Genomic DNA, 16009 nt, shown 5'->3' with positions numbered 1-16009 from the left:
GAAATAGATATCCTGGAACTGGAGTTAGGGATGGTTGTTAACTGCCATGTGGGTGCTGGGAATGGAACCTTGGTCCTCTGCAAGAGAAGCCAATGTTCTTGATCACTGAGCCATCTCTCAAGCATCTCTTGTCTTTTTTAAAATGATTTATTTAATAACCACATAATTAGAAGAAGCATTTCATTATAGCATTAACATATTCTGTAACAATTTCCAGAGCAAAGATGCATCTCTTTCAGTATTGGCTATAAATTTTCCAGTTCACAGTTGAGTTAATACAGTTATACAATATTGAACTCCGTATAAACTCTATAAGACATAAAATTGAATGAGGTTTAATACTTTAAAAAAGATCTCCATTTTCATTATTAAATACAGTTTCATACAGAAAAATTCATTTTTAAACCTCATTTTTAATGCAATTGACATTAAGATGCTTGCATATGCATTTCTAATCTCTATATATTTGATTATTACTATTCACAGTCGGTTACTTTCTGAGATCCACCTGAGCATGGATATAAAATCATCAGGTAGATTTCAATGGTAATGTGTTTCACCTCTACTAAATAACATGGAGCAAATTTTTATGCTTCTCCCTCAAATATTATGTATTTTTTTAATTTGTTGATTTTTTTGTGTATTTCATACAGAACATTCCAAACACTCTTATTTATCTATATACCCACATCCCAAATGGCACCCTCCCATAGCCCCCCACACACACTGGAGCCCATATACTCTGTAATCCCTGTTACTGTCCACTGTGTTGTCGGGGTCCCCAGCCATTCTCCAGTGCTTGTCCATCCACAGAATCTAGTCAGCCTATCTAGAGTTCCTTCTTTAAGGAAGATCAGCTCTTCCTCATCTAGCAGCAATCAGTTCCCAATATTCCTTTAGATAAGACTGGGGTCTGCTATCCATTTTCCCAATTCTATGCAGTGTTACTGAATAGACAGAATATTTTAAAAACTGAAAACTGAACAGATGATGTGGAATAAGTTCAACCATTGTCAGGGCAAGATTGTTTGAAAGAGCACATTTTAAAATAATAAGAAAAAGTCATAATTTTCTAAGCAGTATCATTTAATTTGATTGCCACAGAAAAATTAAATATAAATAAACACAAGTTGTAAGGATTGATTGACATGACTTGAGAAGTATGTTATTCCTCCCTGATCTGGGAATTTCCTGGCTCCCAAGTCATGAGGCCTGTCACAGCCTAGCATATCTAAATCAGCCTCTTCTACCTTCCAGGGCTTCCCTTTTAGGAATGTAGTTGAACCCGTGGAGGGTAGATCTCCATGAACTTCTTTTCACCAACCACAGTAATGACTTCTACAACTTATTTTTCTTTGGTAATATATTCTGTCTTGATATGCTGTGGAAGATAAGACCTTTACATTCTCCCAAAGAGTGCTGCTCCTGTTGGGGGTGGGGATGAAACACTTGCATTCAGCACACCCTGAGCTACAGGAATCAGACTCCCCCAGTCACAGTTTAAACACCTGGACAGATTCTCTCTAAGGGTCCTCCTAGCTGTTGAATCCTATGACTCTGCACATCATCGAGGTGTGAGCATAGAGCCCCAGGGTCCCATGCTCTGACAGTTTATGCTGTCTATAGCATATGCCAAAGCATCCTGCTGCCACCACAGGGGTGCTGCAACATCTGGAAGCTGTCATAATTTCTCCCCTCCTATTTTCTTTCAGCAAGCAAAATTGTTTCCTCCTGTGGCTCAGTCGTGCTCAGCAGTAAGAAAGATTTTCTCTGGGGTAGGAGACAGACGTTGGTATTACTGAGCAATTAGCCTTTCATTTTGAAACATACCATGTCTTCTTTGTCCAGGGTCTGCAGTAGCCACACAGGGCAGCGTTGTTAAGAATCTGAGCAAGTGCTTGAGGTTGAAACAGAGAAGGGGATTATTGCTCCAGATCTTTATTCGTGACTTTTATGTGCTCTGCTGTGTTCTAGGAAGGTATAATTAGCTATGATGCATCCTCCCTTTATCTTTCCCCCGTTCTGCTTTAAAGAGAAGGAAAAGGAGAAAGAGGTTGATATTCTGAGACTGACATTCAGGAAAACAAAACAAAAAGCAAACAAAAGAAGTGATGTCTGCCTCTCTTTGTATATGACTGAGTCCTCGCCTGAAAATACTCATTTGAATTGAATATACTCTATATTCTAAATTTCTAAAAATTAAAGAATGATATTTAACTCTCTTGTGATATGACTTCTTCATTTCTTTTCTCAATTCAAATAATTTTTCTTGTCGTAAAAGTCTAGGAAGGAATTAGAGCCCCAAGCATTACAAAATGTGTACCTGAGTGAAGCAGAAACAAAAAGTAAATCAGGCATTAAATATCTGCCTCCGTGTCAGTCAACAACAAAAGAAAATCAGATCTAACTCCTATAGCCATCTTCTTGGATATTATGCACATTAGACTAGTTCAGACTGGAGGAGCCACCTATAGAAAGAATATCAATGTTTAATTTTGTCAACTAAAAATTTTTAGTAGTAATAATCACATCGCGAGAGGTTTTTTCATGAAACATTACAAAAGAGCAGATGTATGTTTTATTTGTCCAGTTGTATTATAAAGTAATACTTGTTATGACCAAAAGGCAACTTGGGAACTCACAGTGCACATGAACTGGTTTCACTTTCTCTACCTCACTGAAAATAAATTAAAACAAGTAAAATATGTACATATAGTATTCACATGTTATTAGTGTCCTGTGCTGGGGCATCACATCCAACAGTGTGCTGACCTCCCACTCACCTTCCCCACATTAACTGGTCCAAAAGTATAGCTTAATTCTTTAACTGGCTCAGCTACAGAGGTGTATAAAGTAAGAAAATTATTTTCGAAGTCCAAAAGCCTGCTCAAATTTGCCATCACTGGGTCATAGCTGTGCTGAGAACATGAAAGCCAGATCTGGAGGCCTGTAAATACTACTTGGATATTATCATGTGGTCACCTGGTAAGTGTTTAGCAGCTGCATCAAATGTTATTTTGTAATTAAACTGAGCCCAGGGAATTAAAGTTGATTAGTAGTACATGCTGTACCCCCAGGCCCAGGCTGGAGCTATAGATTTTGTTTTACAATTAAGTTAAAGTTCAACTAGGGACATGAAGAATTAGAGCCTATGAACCTGGCAAGCAATAAAAAGACATTCTTTTGTCCCACATTCCTCACAAATTTCACTTCATTAATGACATGAATGTTTTTAAAGTCTTTATTTTCTTTGTTCTGAAATATTCTCATGTAGGCTTCCAGAGATCATTAGGTTTTGTTGCTGTTGTTTATTTTTTTCAATAGTCTTGTAAGGAAAAGGGAATGGAAGCAATTTGAATGGCCGGGGGAGTTTTATGGAGATTCTCTGGCAAACAAGGGAGTGTAAGAGAATTGCACAGGAAAGAGAGTTCCAGGCAATTTGAAAAAGATAAACATTTTATGTGTAGTAGAAATTGAAAGATCGTGAGCAAAGCTGTTCCAGATCTCAAGCAGCATTAGAGGGACTGCTGCAAAGGCAGGGGAAGGCGGATTCCTACAGGCTGTTTTCCTTCAAGATCATCCAAAATCCTCTTTAGTTTCCATGATATTTTTGTGTTTTACCTAACGATGTAAATTTGGTGAGGTAAGAATATTTTATTTCCAAATTGGTTGGTTAGATGAAGAGGCTACTAAGCTGTAGGTGACGATGTGGCATCTGCCTGTTTGTAATCTCAGCCCTCCAGAGTCTCAGAGGATGGAGAGTTCAAGACCAGCTTGAGCTACATAGCAAATTACAAGATAGACTGGGAAATGAACAGTGTCTCAAAATAACAAACAATAGAGGGACATTGATTTAGGCCTTAACATACAATACAAAATACATGGAACTCCCCTGAGGAGAATATAGGGGGATGTGGATAGGGGAGGGACCATAAAGACAGTACATTTTGTATGAAATGCAGAAAAATTCAATAAAAATTATACAAAACCCACAAACAAAGTGAACAGAATATAGAACAAAAAATATTACTTATTACTTAAGACTATAAAATATTTCCTTTTTTTCTCCCCATGGTTGAAAATAAAATCATAGCATCTGTGTTTCCTTACCATGGACTCCATTTCAGAATAGTGACACCATTCCATATGAATAAACAAAATTCAGTTTTCTCGTTTCATCTTTTCTATTATTTCTAAAGTGATAAACCTCAGCCGTTTCAATGGGCTATACTTTAGTGCTGTCTTTCTTGCTTTCCTCTTGTTAAGAATGTTATGTAATTAGTAGTACTAACAGACACAACTCATTCTCATACTTGACTCAGATTTTTATAAAGCCAGATATAATATTTGTAAAGGAGTATAATTCCTCATTCCACAGCGATTCCAGGTACAGCTGTGAACACAGTGAGAGTTGCTGGCTGGGGCCTGCCAGTATTTGCTACCACTGTTAAATGGACATACCTGTTTCACCCAAACACTCAGTGTCACAGCCATCTGGCTGGGTTTACAGAATGTAGAAGCAAATCTGCATTATGGTTTGGATGTCAAATGGCCTCCACAGGCTCATGTGCTTGAACAATTGGTCCCCAGCTGATGGTCCAGTTTGGGGAGATTATAGACTATTTAGAAGGTGAGGCAGAACTGGAAGAGGAGGATCTCTGGAGCCAGGCTTGAGGCTTGTGGTCAGGATCCACTTCCAGTCCTGTCTCAGCTTCCTGCTCTGCAAGATGTGAGATGGCAAGAAGAGCCAGCCATGTGACCCTGCCACCATGGAGCCAGTTGCCACCATGCCTTCTCTTCCCCACCATGATGGACTGCATACCCTCAAACTGTGAACCAAGATGAATCCTTTCTCCCTTACTTGCTTCTTGCCATGTTTGGTCAAGGATGTGAAAAGTAATTAATAGAATCTATGATCACAGTATATTGGGATGAGCATGAAACAATCCTTAAAAGAAAACTTAGCTTCCTTTGGGAACTACTTCAACCTATCATTAAAAGCACCAAAAGAACAGACTGAAAACATTTATGTCAGATAAACTGAATATATTTGATATTTTTGGCACCGACTGATCATGAAACTTCTTAATCTTTTTGGAAATTTTACCAATTTCTTACCTGTGGAATGGCATGTCAGTATCCACATCTAAATAGAAGGAAAGGAAGAGGAATACTGTTCTTCACTGAGGGCTTCATGCCATACTTCTCTGACCCTATGTGGTTAGAATCACAAGGAATATAACTACATATCCTTTCAATATCTTGAGGAAAACACAAGAATAAGCACTTAAATATAGAACGTTTTTTACCTCTAGAGAACAGGACCAGAATGCAGAGAGATGTGGCAAAATATTACTCTATTTTAACCATTATATTATATTTGTATGCAACTTGCAAACTATTAACACTTAATGGATTTCTTCAAGTGATTTTTATTAAAAAGCAATAGTTTAGAGGAGGAGAAAAAGTAGGAGTAACAAGGAGCAGAAGATGCAGATCAAAGCCTTCTGTGAATAAATATTTTAACGGACTCAGAAGCCTCATGGGTTCTACTGAAATCATAAGTTGATCAAGGATTAGGAGGTCTACAACTCCTTAAGGACACAGTTCCATGAAAACCAACATGAGAAAAGGAATAAAAAGTTAAATAGGGAAACATCGTGCTAATCCCTTCTTCTCATTGCTGTGAACAAATACCTGAGAGAAACAAGTCAAGGGAAGAAATGTTTTGGCTCATGGTTTCAGACTTTGAAAGCTTTGGGCCTTCATGGTAGGAAGGACACAATGGAGCAGAGCAACTCATGTCAGATGTCCAGGATGCTGAAGGAGAATGCTTACTACATGACTTTTTCTGTTTCCTCTTTTATTCCCTCTTGACCACAGCCTGTAAGATGGTGTTACCCAGATTCAGGATGACTCTTCCTCATTTAATCCATTCTGAAAACACACACACACACACACACACACACACACACACACACACAATTTTACTTATAATAGACAGCCTATGTTTTAGTTTCCCCAAACCATGCCCAGTTTCAGTGATTCACTAGGAGGCATACGCCCAGGCATACAGTTGCATGCACAGCTGTAACCAGTTATGAGCAATAGCCAAGTGCACATGGGGCAAAGTCAAGAGGAACACATGCAAGCATCAGGAGTTCTCTCCAGATGGAGTCACAGGATGTGCCTAGTCTCTCCACCAATAACTTATGACAACCGAGGTCATATGTTACCTAGTGAAACTCACCAAAGCGGGGAGTCCAGAGTTTTTATTATGGTAAGCCATGTCATCACTTGCTAAGGAACACATACAAAATCCCACAGTGCTCAAAGGCAAGTGAATGTTCACCCTCAGCTACACTCTCCAAACCTTTAAAAACACAAGGAGCCACTCTTACAACGTAAAGAAAGGCAGAGTCCTTCAGAAATTCAAATACCCAGGTGCAGACTTTGTGAATAAGAGAATCTAAGGATAACAAACACAGGGCTGATGTAGGAGCTCTTATGCATGGGGGGAAACTGAAATTGTGTGTTCATTCTCACTGGGTGAAATTCTTAGAAGTGAAAGATGCACTTTGAAGATTGTAGTTCTAGACGTTAAGGAGCTGGTTTTTATATTTTTTATCGATCACTGGCCCACAGCTGCTTGTTGGGAAGAAGGTGGATCCTACAGTTAGTGTTTTTCTCATTGTACCAACAACCTAGTAAATACAATGTAGTTGGCTGAAGCTGAGGAATGAGGTGTTAGCAGCAGAATATGAGATGAGTGCAAGGATCCATTGAAAGAGGTCCCAGGAGAGCCAAGACGATAGGAACACAGTTCATCACGGGACAAGATCCCATGACAGTGCAAAGTAATATAAATCCTATCTGAACTAAAACATAAAATACGAAGAGGGTGCCTTCTAACCTAGAAAGGACTGACCATGAGAATATATAGGTTTCTAAGTGAGAAAGACACATGGTAGGATATTTTGGTTGACAGTAGTGTGGCACTTTACCTTGCCTGCATAATAGCAATATCAAAAGAGCTGATTTGTTCTGCAAAATAAAATGGGAGATTCTAAAAAGATATTTATTATTTCTGTTTTATGTGTATGAGTGTATTGCCTGTATGTGTGTAAGTGCAGTGCACCCGTGTCATGCAATGCCTATGGAGCTCAGAAGAGGGCATCAGATCCCCCTGGAACTGGAGATATGGGCAGTTGTTAGTAGTCATGTGGTGCTGGGAATGAAACCCGGGTCTTCTACAAGGTCAGCCAGTGCTCTTAACTGCTGAACCATCTCTCTAGCCCAAAAGGGGAGATTTTTTTAAGTTACCTCCTTCAGCATGAAAAGAGTTCAGAAAGTTGGATGTAGTAAAGGAAGACTTGAGAAGAATCTGGAAGGAGATGTAACAGCAAGAACTCAAAGAAAGATAAAGAGCTTGAGGAGGGCCACAGCTAATAAATACTATTTGCTATGAAACAGGTGACCGATTTCTTAAGGTCATTATTACTTGTAGACCTTTAGCTCTCGAGTACCCTCATATACACAATGAATGACATGAGCACTTTGGGAATTTTACTGTTAAAGTTTGGGCAAAAAGTTGCGATCAAAGTATGAGGAGAAATATTAGCTCTATGAACACTGTGGAAAAGAATAAAGAGAATCTACTGCTGCTTACAAGGCTACTGGACTCCTCCATGGAATTTGAATCATTCTGGTCTAGCTTTAGGGGTTAAAGAACTGTAGAAGGCTGTAAACCTGAAGATTCAGAATAGACATTTAGGTTGTTTAATATTTTAAACGTTGGAATATCTTTAAGGTCTTAAGATTAAAAAGCGAGAGCACGTTCACAATGTTTTTGCTCCTTTCTATCACACAGAAGCCTTTGTTCATTTGTTCGTAACTGTTGTTAGAGACAGACTAGGATGTTTTAATATACAAGAATGAGTGATAGACAAGAAGTCAACCTACAGTTTGTTTAGCTGTATAACAGAACCTCACCTAGGCAGGGTTTGCTTTTAAAACTTAGGTGAGGACTCTGAGTTCAGTTTGACCATCTAGCCAGCTGCAAACGCTGTGCCAAATATAAGATCATTCACTGGGACTGAAATCCACTTCTTAACACAAATTATACAGCCATTATGTGGAGAAGCTGATCTTTTAAATGAAAGAAACCATCCTATAAATGAATCTTTTCTCCATAATTTAAACAATAAATCAACTAAGAAGTTCCCTTCTGTAGAATGCTACGCCTGTTAATGTGTTTGGAATATAATTAGTTTCAGCATTGTGCTTAAATCTGAGGTCTCTTACTTACAATTAGGAGCAGCTAACACTGTTGGCTGGAGTTTATTTCCTATAATTGGGTTTAGATTCTTTATTTAATTTGTTGTAAAGATGAAAGTCATTTCATCCTTTAGAAAATTTAAAACAGGCTAATCTTCAGTGTTGCTTTGTAATAATTACAATTTTTATTGGACTTTTGAAATCTGGTGTCAGATATACTGATTTGTATCCTGTCTGTGTTTGTGAGTGTTGCAGTTTATGTTGTTAACAAAAAATTATTTTCCTTTATAAAATTTGGCTTGAGCCAATGGTTTTTGAATTGTCATGTCATAGTAATGGACTTTATGGATTTTATAAAGAATTTATAATGGATTTTATAAAGAATTTTCTTTTAAGCAGAGAAGATTAGGCAAAGAATTCACTGAAACTTAGGTAATTGATTATTTCCCATGTAATCATATAAAATTTCCTTACTAACTAAAGCTACCACTTCAAATGCAAAATACAAAAGAAAACAGAGTCTTACTTTGTCATAGGCACAGGTGAGGTGGAAACACAGCCCCTTTTCTAATATCAAAGTCATTTTAAAGCAGAATACACAAGGAACACATTCCAGTTAAAGTAGGCAGAAGTTTACCACTTAAACCTGAGAGTGCACTTTATTCCTGATGTTCTTCAAATTGTCCTTTGCTTCTGGGATTCTGTTGACTCCTCTGTCTTGTTTGTCTTCTTCTGATTTCACTGACTCAGCTAAAAAGCCTCCTACTGTCAAGGCTCTGGGAACTCTTTAAAGGTCAGTTCAGCCTCATTCTGGTGATCAAGGTGAGTCTTAAGGCCAATCAGACCCAGGAAACTGTGAAACAAATCACACATTTTGAGGAGACACGCTTCCTAACGTTAGTTGACATGCTCAGTCTACCAACAGCACTTGTGCTGCCTCCTGCAGCCATGCTCTTGCTGCTCCTTCCTTAAATGCTCACACTCTTCTGCACCGCTGTGCCATAAAGTGTCACCCAAAAGTTCCAACCAAATCCTACTGGCATTTCAAAGTCACTGTCAACCAAAGTTAAACTCATCATCTTTCCTCCAAAGTTGATTTCCCCTCCAGTTTTTCCAGCCTAGTTCATGTCACCACAACTTGATCCTGCAGATAGAGTGATGTCTGTGGAGGAACATGAAGAGGATGGGAAAGTCAATCCCATGGGAATGTAGGAAAAGGCACAGAGCAGAAAGAACATTAAATGTGAGCCCTTGAGATAGGAAATGTTTTGAAGGTCAAAGAAACAACCAAGTACCCAATGCGCTTGTAGTCAAATTAATTAGGGGGAGAAAACTGGAGAATTGATTGAGAGAAATTACAAAAGCAGGGGTTATTCAGATGCTTTCATTATAAGATGAGAATCTGACAGAAGATTTGAGCAAACAAGTAACCAAAACTGCCATCTTCTCAAAGAATCCCTCATACTGTTTTATTGAGATTGACTTTACAGGAGCAGAAAAGAAGGAACGAGGAGGCGATAAACTTCAGCTGAGAAAGAATGGTGTGTCTTAGAGGAAAATTCTAACAGCGCCATCCAGGGGGCTGATTTAAAAGAAGTATTGTAATTAGGAAGAGCCAGGGCAATTAGTGGAGATATTGGTATCACAGGATCAAGGGTTCGTTGTTGTATCATTATCATAAATCCTTCCTCACTGGATTGCACATTTCATTTTGACTGGCTTGCACTTTGGAATCATAGAAAGTCTTCCCTCATTTCATCCTGCTCATTTGACCAGATATCCCTTGTGTCCTTCCTTCTATAACACCACTGTACACTTAAAAACATGGAATTCAGTGAGTGTCTAATGTTCCATGTTAGCACTGTTAGTTACTGCTGGATAGGCATCTTGCTTTATCACCTCTGTTAGCCCGTCTCATAACTCTGTCTCCGCATAACAAACTGTCACTAAATCTCTCCTCCATCACTAGTTTTTCTAATCCCTAAACACATATTTTCAAGAAATGACTTGATTTTTCTTTACATAAACTTTTGTTGTTTGCCCTCACTGCAAATTCCAACTTTGCCCATCAGATGTTAGATAAAGCCTGACATCAAATTGCATGTCCTATTAACATTCCAGCATGCTTCAAATTCCATTACACTCAATTCCCAGTATACCGACGCAAAATAAATACTGTCTTTGCATAAGGTGGAAATGTTTAATGGGATCCCATAAAAAACTAAGATTTGAAGGATTCCTCTAGCAAATTTTTATCAATGGATATTTTTATTTGAGATTCAGTTTTAGTCAGTTTTATGTTACTGTAACAAGATATATGAAACAATCAACTTATAAAGAGAAGAGCTTATTCTGGCTCATAGTTTTGGAGGTGCTAGTCTATAATAAGAGAATGCATCACCTCTGCTGGAGGTGCAGGATAACAAGGTAACAAAACAATGCTACTCTTACCTCATGGCTGGGCAATAAAAGCGAGAGAAAGTAAAGAACTGAATACCTACTATCCCCTTCAAGGTAAGTGCTCACTCATTGACCAAAAGACCTTCCACTAGGCCATGCCTCCTATGTATCCAAAGTCTTCTACTAGCACTACCTTAGAGAAGCCACACCTTAAATATTGGCCTTTAGGAGACATTTAAGATACAAACTTTGACACACCCAAACACACACACACACACACACACATACACACACACACATGACTTATGTTAAGCCAAGGAATATAAATCCTTTTTTAAAATTTGTATTTATTATTTTATGTGTATAAGTGTATTGCCTGTATGTGTGTAAGTGCACCTGTGTCATGCAATGCCCACGGAGGTCAGAAGAAGGTGTTAGGTCCCCTGGAACTGGAGTTACAGATGGTTGTTAGACACTATGTGGGTGCTGGGTGATAGGTCAGGGAAAAGACCAGGACCTCAAGAAACCACTCTGAGGTGAGAAAAGGAGAAATGTATTGGAATGCAAGAGCTGCTGGGCTGCTCTAGCAGGAGAGAGAAGCCAGTATCTCATCACAGCAGGCAGGGTTTTATGGGATTTCCTTTTGTGTGTGGGGTGGCAGGTAGGAGAAAATGAGGCTGTAGCAGTAGTGAGTGAGGGGGTTCAGTCAAGAGCAGATACCTCAGCAGAGGGGCGTTTCAGTTAAGTGTTACTCATTTTTTTCTGTTGGCTGGGATGGACAATCGCCATCCAACAGATGTGTATTGTTAAAAACAGAAGTCAGGTAATTAATGAGAAAGTGGGGGAGAGGGGTTAGTTTCTGTTTCCTGGAATGCCATCTGTTGGGCCTTCGGGACCCTCATACACACAGCATGGAGGAAAATGAGGCCTAATATAATTTCCTAAGCCAGGCTAAAGTTTAGCGTCCTGTCTGGCCTGTCACTTCCGCGTGGAGGTGACTCAGCAGAGCCCTATCTAAGATTGCCTCTGCCCAGTAACAACTGGCGTGGTAAATTCCCAGTGGCCCACAGTCTTTGTCCCAGATGACATATTCCTATACCCACCCCCTTTTCCACACCCCTTTTGCTTAAACTATATAAGTTGATGCCTGACGCAATAAAGTGAGTTCCTGCCTCCACAACACAAGACTCCCGACTAGGTGTGGTTTTTGAGTCGCCGACACTCACCATCCCACTCAGCCTCTAAGAGAGGGACCCAGGCTGGTCCTGGCCTCTCCCCCTGTGCCGTACCTGTCAGAGCGATCCGACAGCCATCTGCTGGGTTGTAGCAATGCTATTGGTCAGTAGTGACTCCATGTGGTGGCCAAGTTTGGACTAATACTTGAATCAAACCCAGGCCCTCTGTAAGAGCAGTCAGTGTTCTTAACCACTGAGCCATCTAACCAGTCCCAGAATATAAATTCTTAAGAAGGCTAATATATTTTAGGCTAAAGTCACAGTATTATGAGAGAATTTGAGATTTGATGAGCTGTAAGTATTCAGAGCTATCATAATGCCTGTGCACAAAGTTTCCGTAGATGACAAGAGTCTATGAGAGATTATGAATGCCATGGTATTCAAACTAGAACTGTTTTGGTAGGGAAATGCTGTGTTTCATAAGAAAAACTCTTTTGTGAGTTGTCATAATCTAATGAAAGTAAGGAATGCTTCAAAGAGTATCTAGCAAGTAAATACAGACTGAAGTTATATTGCCCATTTTTTATTTATTTTACAGAATTTCTGAAATATAAAATAAGAGTGTCTTTCATGATTGTTAGGAAATTCTCATCAGAGCTCTGTATATATACAGCTCTGACAGCCATGAAAGAGCATAATAAAACCATGTGTGTTACTTACGCCTTTGACTAAATTCCTGACACAAGCAGCTTAAGGGAGGAAGGGCTTATCCTGGCTCACTGTTTAGGAGACACAGGCTACCATGGTAGAGAAGGCACAGGTGTATGGGCATGAGGCCCTGGGTTACACGGTGTCTTTACTCAGGAAACAGATGCTGGACAGAGCATGGGGCCAGGTCAAGAATCTCAAGGTCTATCCCTGGTGACTCACTTTCTCTAGTAAGGCTCCAATTCCTAAGGGTTTCACTACCTTCCAAAACATGCCTAAGTGTTCAAAATCATGAACCTATGGGGAACATTTCACATTCAAACCACAACAATATATCATAACATTAAGAGAAGCTGTAATTTTTAATTTTTATATGCCTAAAACTCTTAAAATAATGCTATAATGATATTAATTCTGTAGTATACAAATAGTAAGTTGCTTAAGCTCTATGTTCCTACAGTTATTCATTACTGACAGTGAAGACCTAATGACTGTTCACACATTTTTATTTTTAAAACTCATTTTCTCATATTTTCAATTTTGGAAGAAAACTATTGTGACATTTATGTTTTCTAGCATTTAGTGTGTTTCCTTGTGATCGTATTTCTCAGTAGGATGTATTTAAATTGAGTAACTCAGGGCCAGGAATGTTCAAGTGAACTGTATTCAGGGATGATCTATTATTGATTGCGGTTAGGGAGATATGACAAACTGAAGTTTCCTCTCAGTCATAAAAGAAGGCTTTACTTTTGTTTCCAGTGTAATATTATCTTGTTCTAATATGATAAAAGCATTTTTAAACGGATTTGTTGATAGTTTCAAATGTAGCCTGGGTCAATTGAAAGGTAAATATTAAATGTGGAAAACACAATGTCTCCCTTTCAATCCTCAAAAATGGAAGTGTTTATCTCCTGCTAAAATAAGAAAGGCAATGCAGGTTCCCTGCTGTTTCTCTAAAAAAATAAATCCTGTAATAACTCTGTCAAAGTCAAGAGAAAGAACAAAGAATAATTCTTTTTTTTGAACTCCTCTTTACAAAATTGTATTTCCTGTTGATTCGAGGCATGCCTCGAATTACCCATAGTTCTGAATATGTGATGATTTCTTCCCATTTTTACTCTTTATCATAGAAGGAATAGCAATAATTCTTTTGAAGCAGAGTAATTTCTATGGCTGCTTTGACTTCCCACACACACAAGAGGAGTTCTAGCACTACTTGAAGTGTCTTGGAGAGCTCAGCCCCTGCAGAGCTGTTTAAGGGCTGGCTAGCCATCTACAAAGACTGCAAATATTTTCAAACTGAAAGCACCTCTCTGCCTACTTTGAATATTCATCTGCCTTGAAATCCTTTCACCAAAATGCTGATTACTCACCTAAAGAAGATCAGTTTCTACTTAAGATTCCCTGAAACACTCCAAAGTTATTTTTTTTAATTTAATAACCACATAATTAGAAGAAGCATTTCATTACTGCTTTAACATATTCAATAACACATTCCAGAGCAAGGATACATCTCTTTCAAAAGTGGCTGTAATTTTTAGGGTCACACAATACAATATTGAACTCAGTATAAGCCCTGTAAGACATAAAATAGTTATTTTAAATGAGTGGCTTTCAGGTTTTTCTAAAAACAGTATGCCTTAAACCTATTCCAGCTGAAACAGTTAAGGTACAAGGCTCTGTTCACTAGGAAACATAGTTGAACCTCACAAGCCCTATTCCCATTGTGAGGAGTTGTGTAACAAGACTGTGGAGCATTTAGAAAGTGAGCTGTGCAAGGAGCCCTGGATTTCCAATACACTGGCTGTCAGCTTCTTAGTGAGAACTAGATTGTATGAGTGAGCACCACCCCTAAACCAGGATCCAAATGAAGCATGTTTGATGAAAAATTGAGAATGGTAGGGGCTGAAGAGATGGCTCAGCAGTTAAGAGCACTGACGGCTCTTTCAGAGGACCTGGGTTCGATTCCTAGCAGCCACATGGCAGCTACAAACCTCCTTAACTCCAGTTCCAGGAGAATCCTAAGCCCTCTTCTGACTTCTGCAGCATTGCATGACATGGGTGCACTCACATACATGCAGGTAATACACTCATACACATAACATAAAAATGATAAAAAATTAAAAATTAAATTTTTTTTAAAAAATTGAGAATGGTGCAGAAAATTGTTTAGAAATTGAAGAATCAATATCTGTTTTTATCTATCTATACAGCAAACTTAATAAAGAGAACATGCCTAGGAAAGAAGGAAGTATAAAATAGTATGATATTTAGAATATTGCTTAAAAATATGATAAATCTCATATGTGGCAATCTGTAGCATTCCTAGTACTAGGGAAAAAAAGTCCAAAATGTGTGTGGCAGGGGGCGGGTGTTGGAGGATAAAACCCAAGACTTTGTACATGCAAACCACTACTCTACCACTGAACCAAAATGTATATTATCCTAGGAAAAAATAGTCTCCAGTATATGATAAGAGAATAACAGGCCCAAAATGTGGACTCTCAAAGAAAAAGTCTTCCATATTTACTAAGAGAATAGCAGTAAGGTGTTCCCAAAAGAAGAAGAAAGAAAAGGAGCAATAAAAGCATCTTTGTGTAAGTAAAAGAATTTTAGTTCTACAAGATTCTCTAATAATTCCGTGTTAGAGTAAAAGACAGTATATCTGAGGGAAAACACCAACACTGTTGCATGTTTTCATAATTTAGCAAGTTCCTAATGTCCTGCCAGTGAGGGAATTCCAAGAATACTCCAAAAACCCAAATGTACTCATGGAGGGAAATAGCATTTCCATCAGGTCACATGTTTGGATGCATTTGCACGCAAATCAGAAGGGGCTAAAATGGATTTCTCAAAATGATATTAAGAACTTAAGACTGTTGCAAATGTTCTCTGACTCTTCTTCCTGCTTATTTCTGCTAAGGACACTAGCATTCTCTCAGGCATCCAGGCTTAAAATCTCCAATGTTATCGTGACTTTTCTCTCTTTTGCTCCAGATTCTAACGTGTTGTCATGCTCCCAATGACGTCATTTAAGAAATATCTCCTACATCCCTTCCTTATGCTCTACCTTAATGGCCATTATCCTTGTTCAGAACCTTATCAATAAATTGTCACTTATGTAGTCCTGTCATTGAAAGCAGCATCCCTCTGAACTGCTCTCTGTGCCTCTACTCTCTGTCAATTTATCTTTCTCAAGCAGGGACTCTTCATTTTTGCCCTACTCTTAGAAAAACCTTGTTGCTCAAGGAAAAGCCAGAGCTTTAGACTGAAATCCAGATCCCCTGAGACGGCCTGGCTGCTGCCTGGCTGGAATTCTGCGTTCCACCCTCTAGGATTCCAATAGCATTTGCCTCAAATCCTTATGTCTCACCGAATCTCTTTGTTGGAAAATCTTTCTTCCTTCTCTTTATTTGGATTTTATCAATTTTTTTTAAATTTATTTTAAT

The 16009-nt window shown here is 38.6% G+C and overlaps 1 protein-coding gene across 3 annotated transcripts in view; it reads left to right on the top strand.

Annotated features, from left to right (window-relative positions):
• Nucleotides 1-16009, top strand: part of Thsd7a (thrombospondin type 1 domain containing 7A) — a 444595-nt gene that overhangs the window by 278730 nt on the left and 149856 nt on the right. The window lies entirely within an intron of this gene.

The sequence above is a fragment of the Nannospalax galili genome, unplaced genomic scaffold, assembly GCF_000622305.1.
Source record: "Nannospalax galili isolate Female #2095 unplaced genomic scaffold, S.galili_v1.0 scaffold787, whole genome shotgun sequence".
Taxonomy (NCBI): Eukaryota; Metazoa; Chordata; class Mammalia; order Rodentia; family Spalacidae; genus Nannospalax; species Nannospalax galili.
This window is presented reverse-complemented; position numbering and strand designations above follow the sequence as displayed.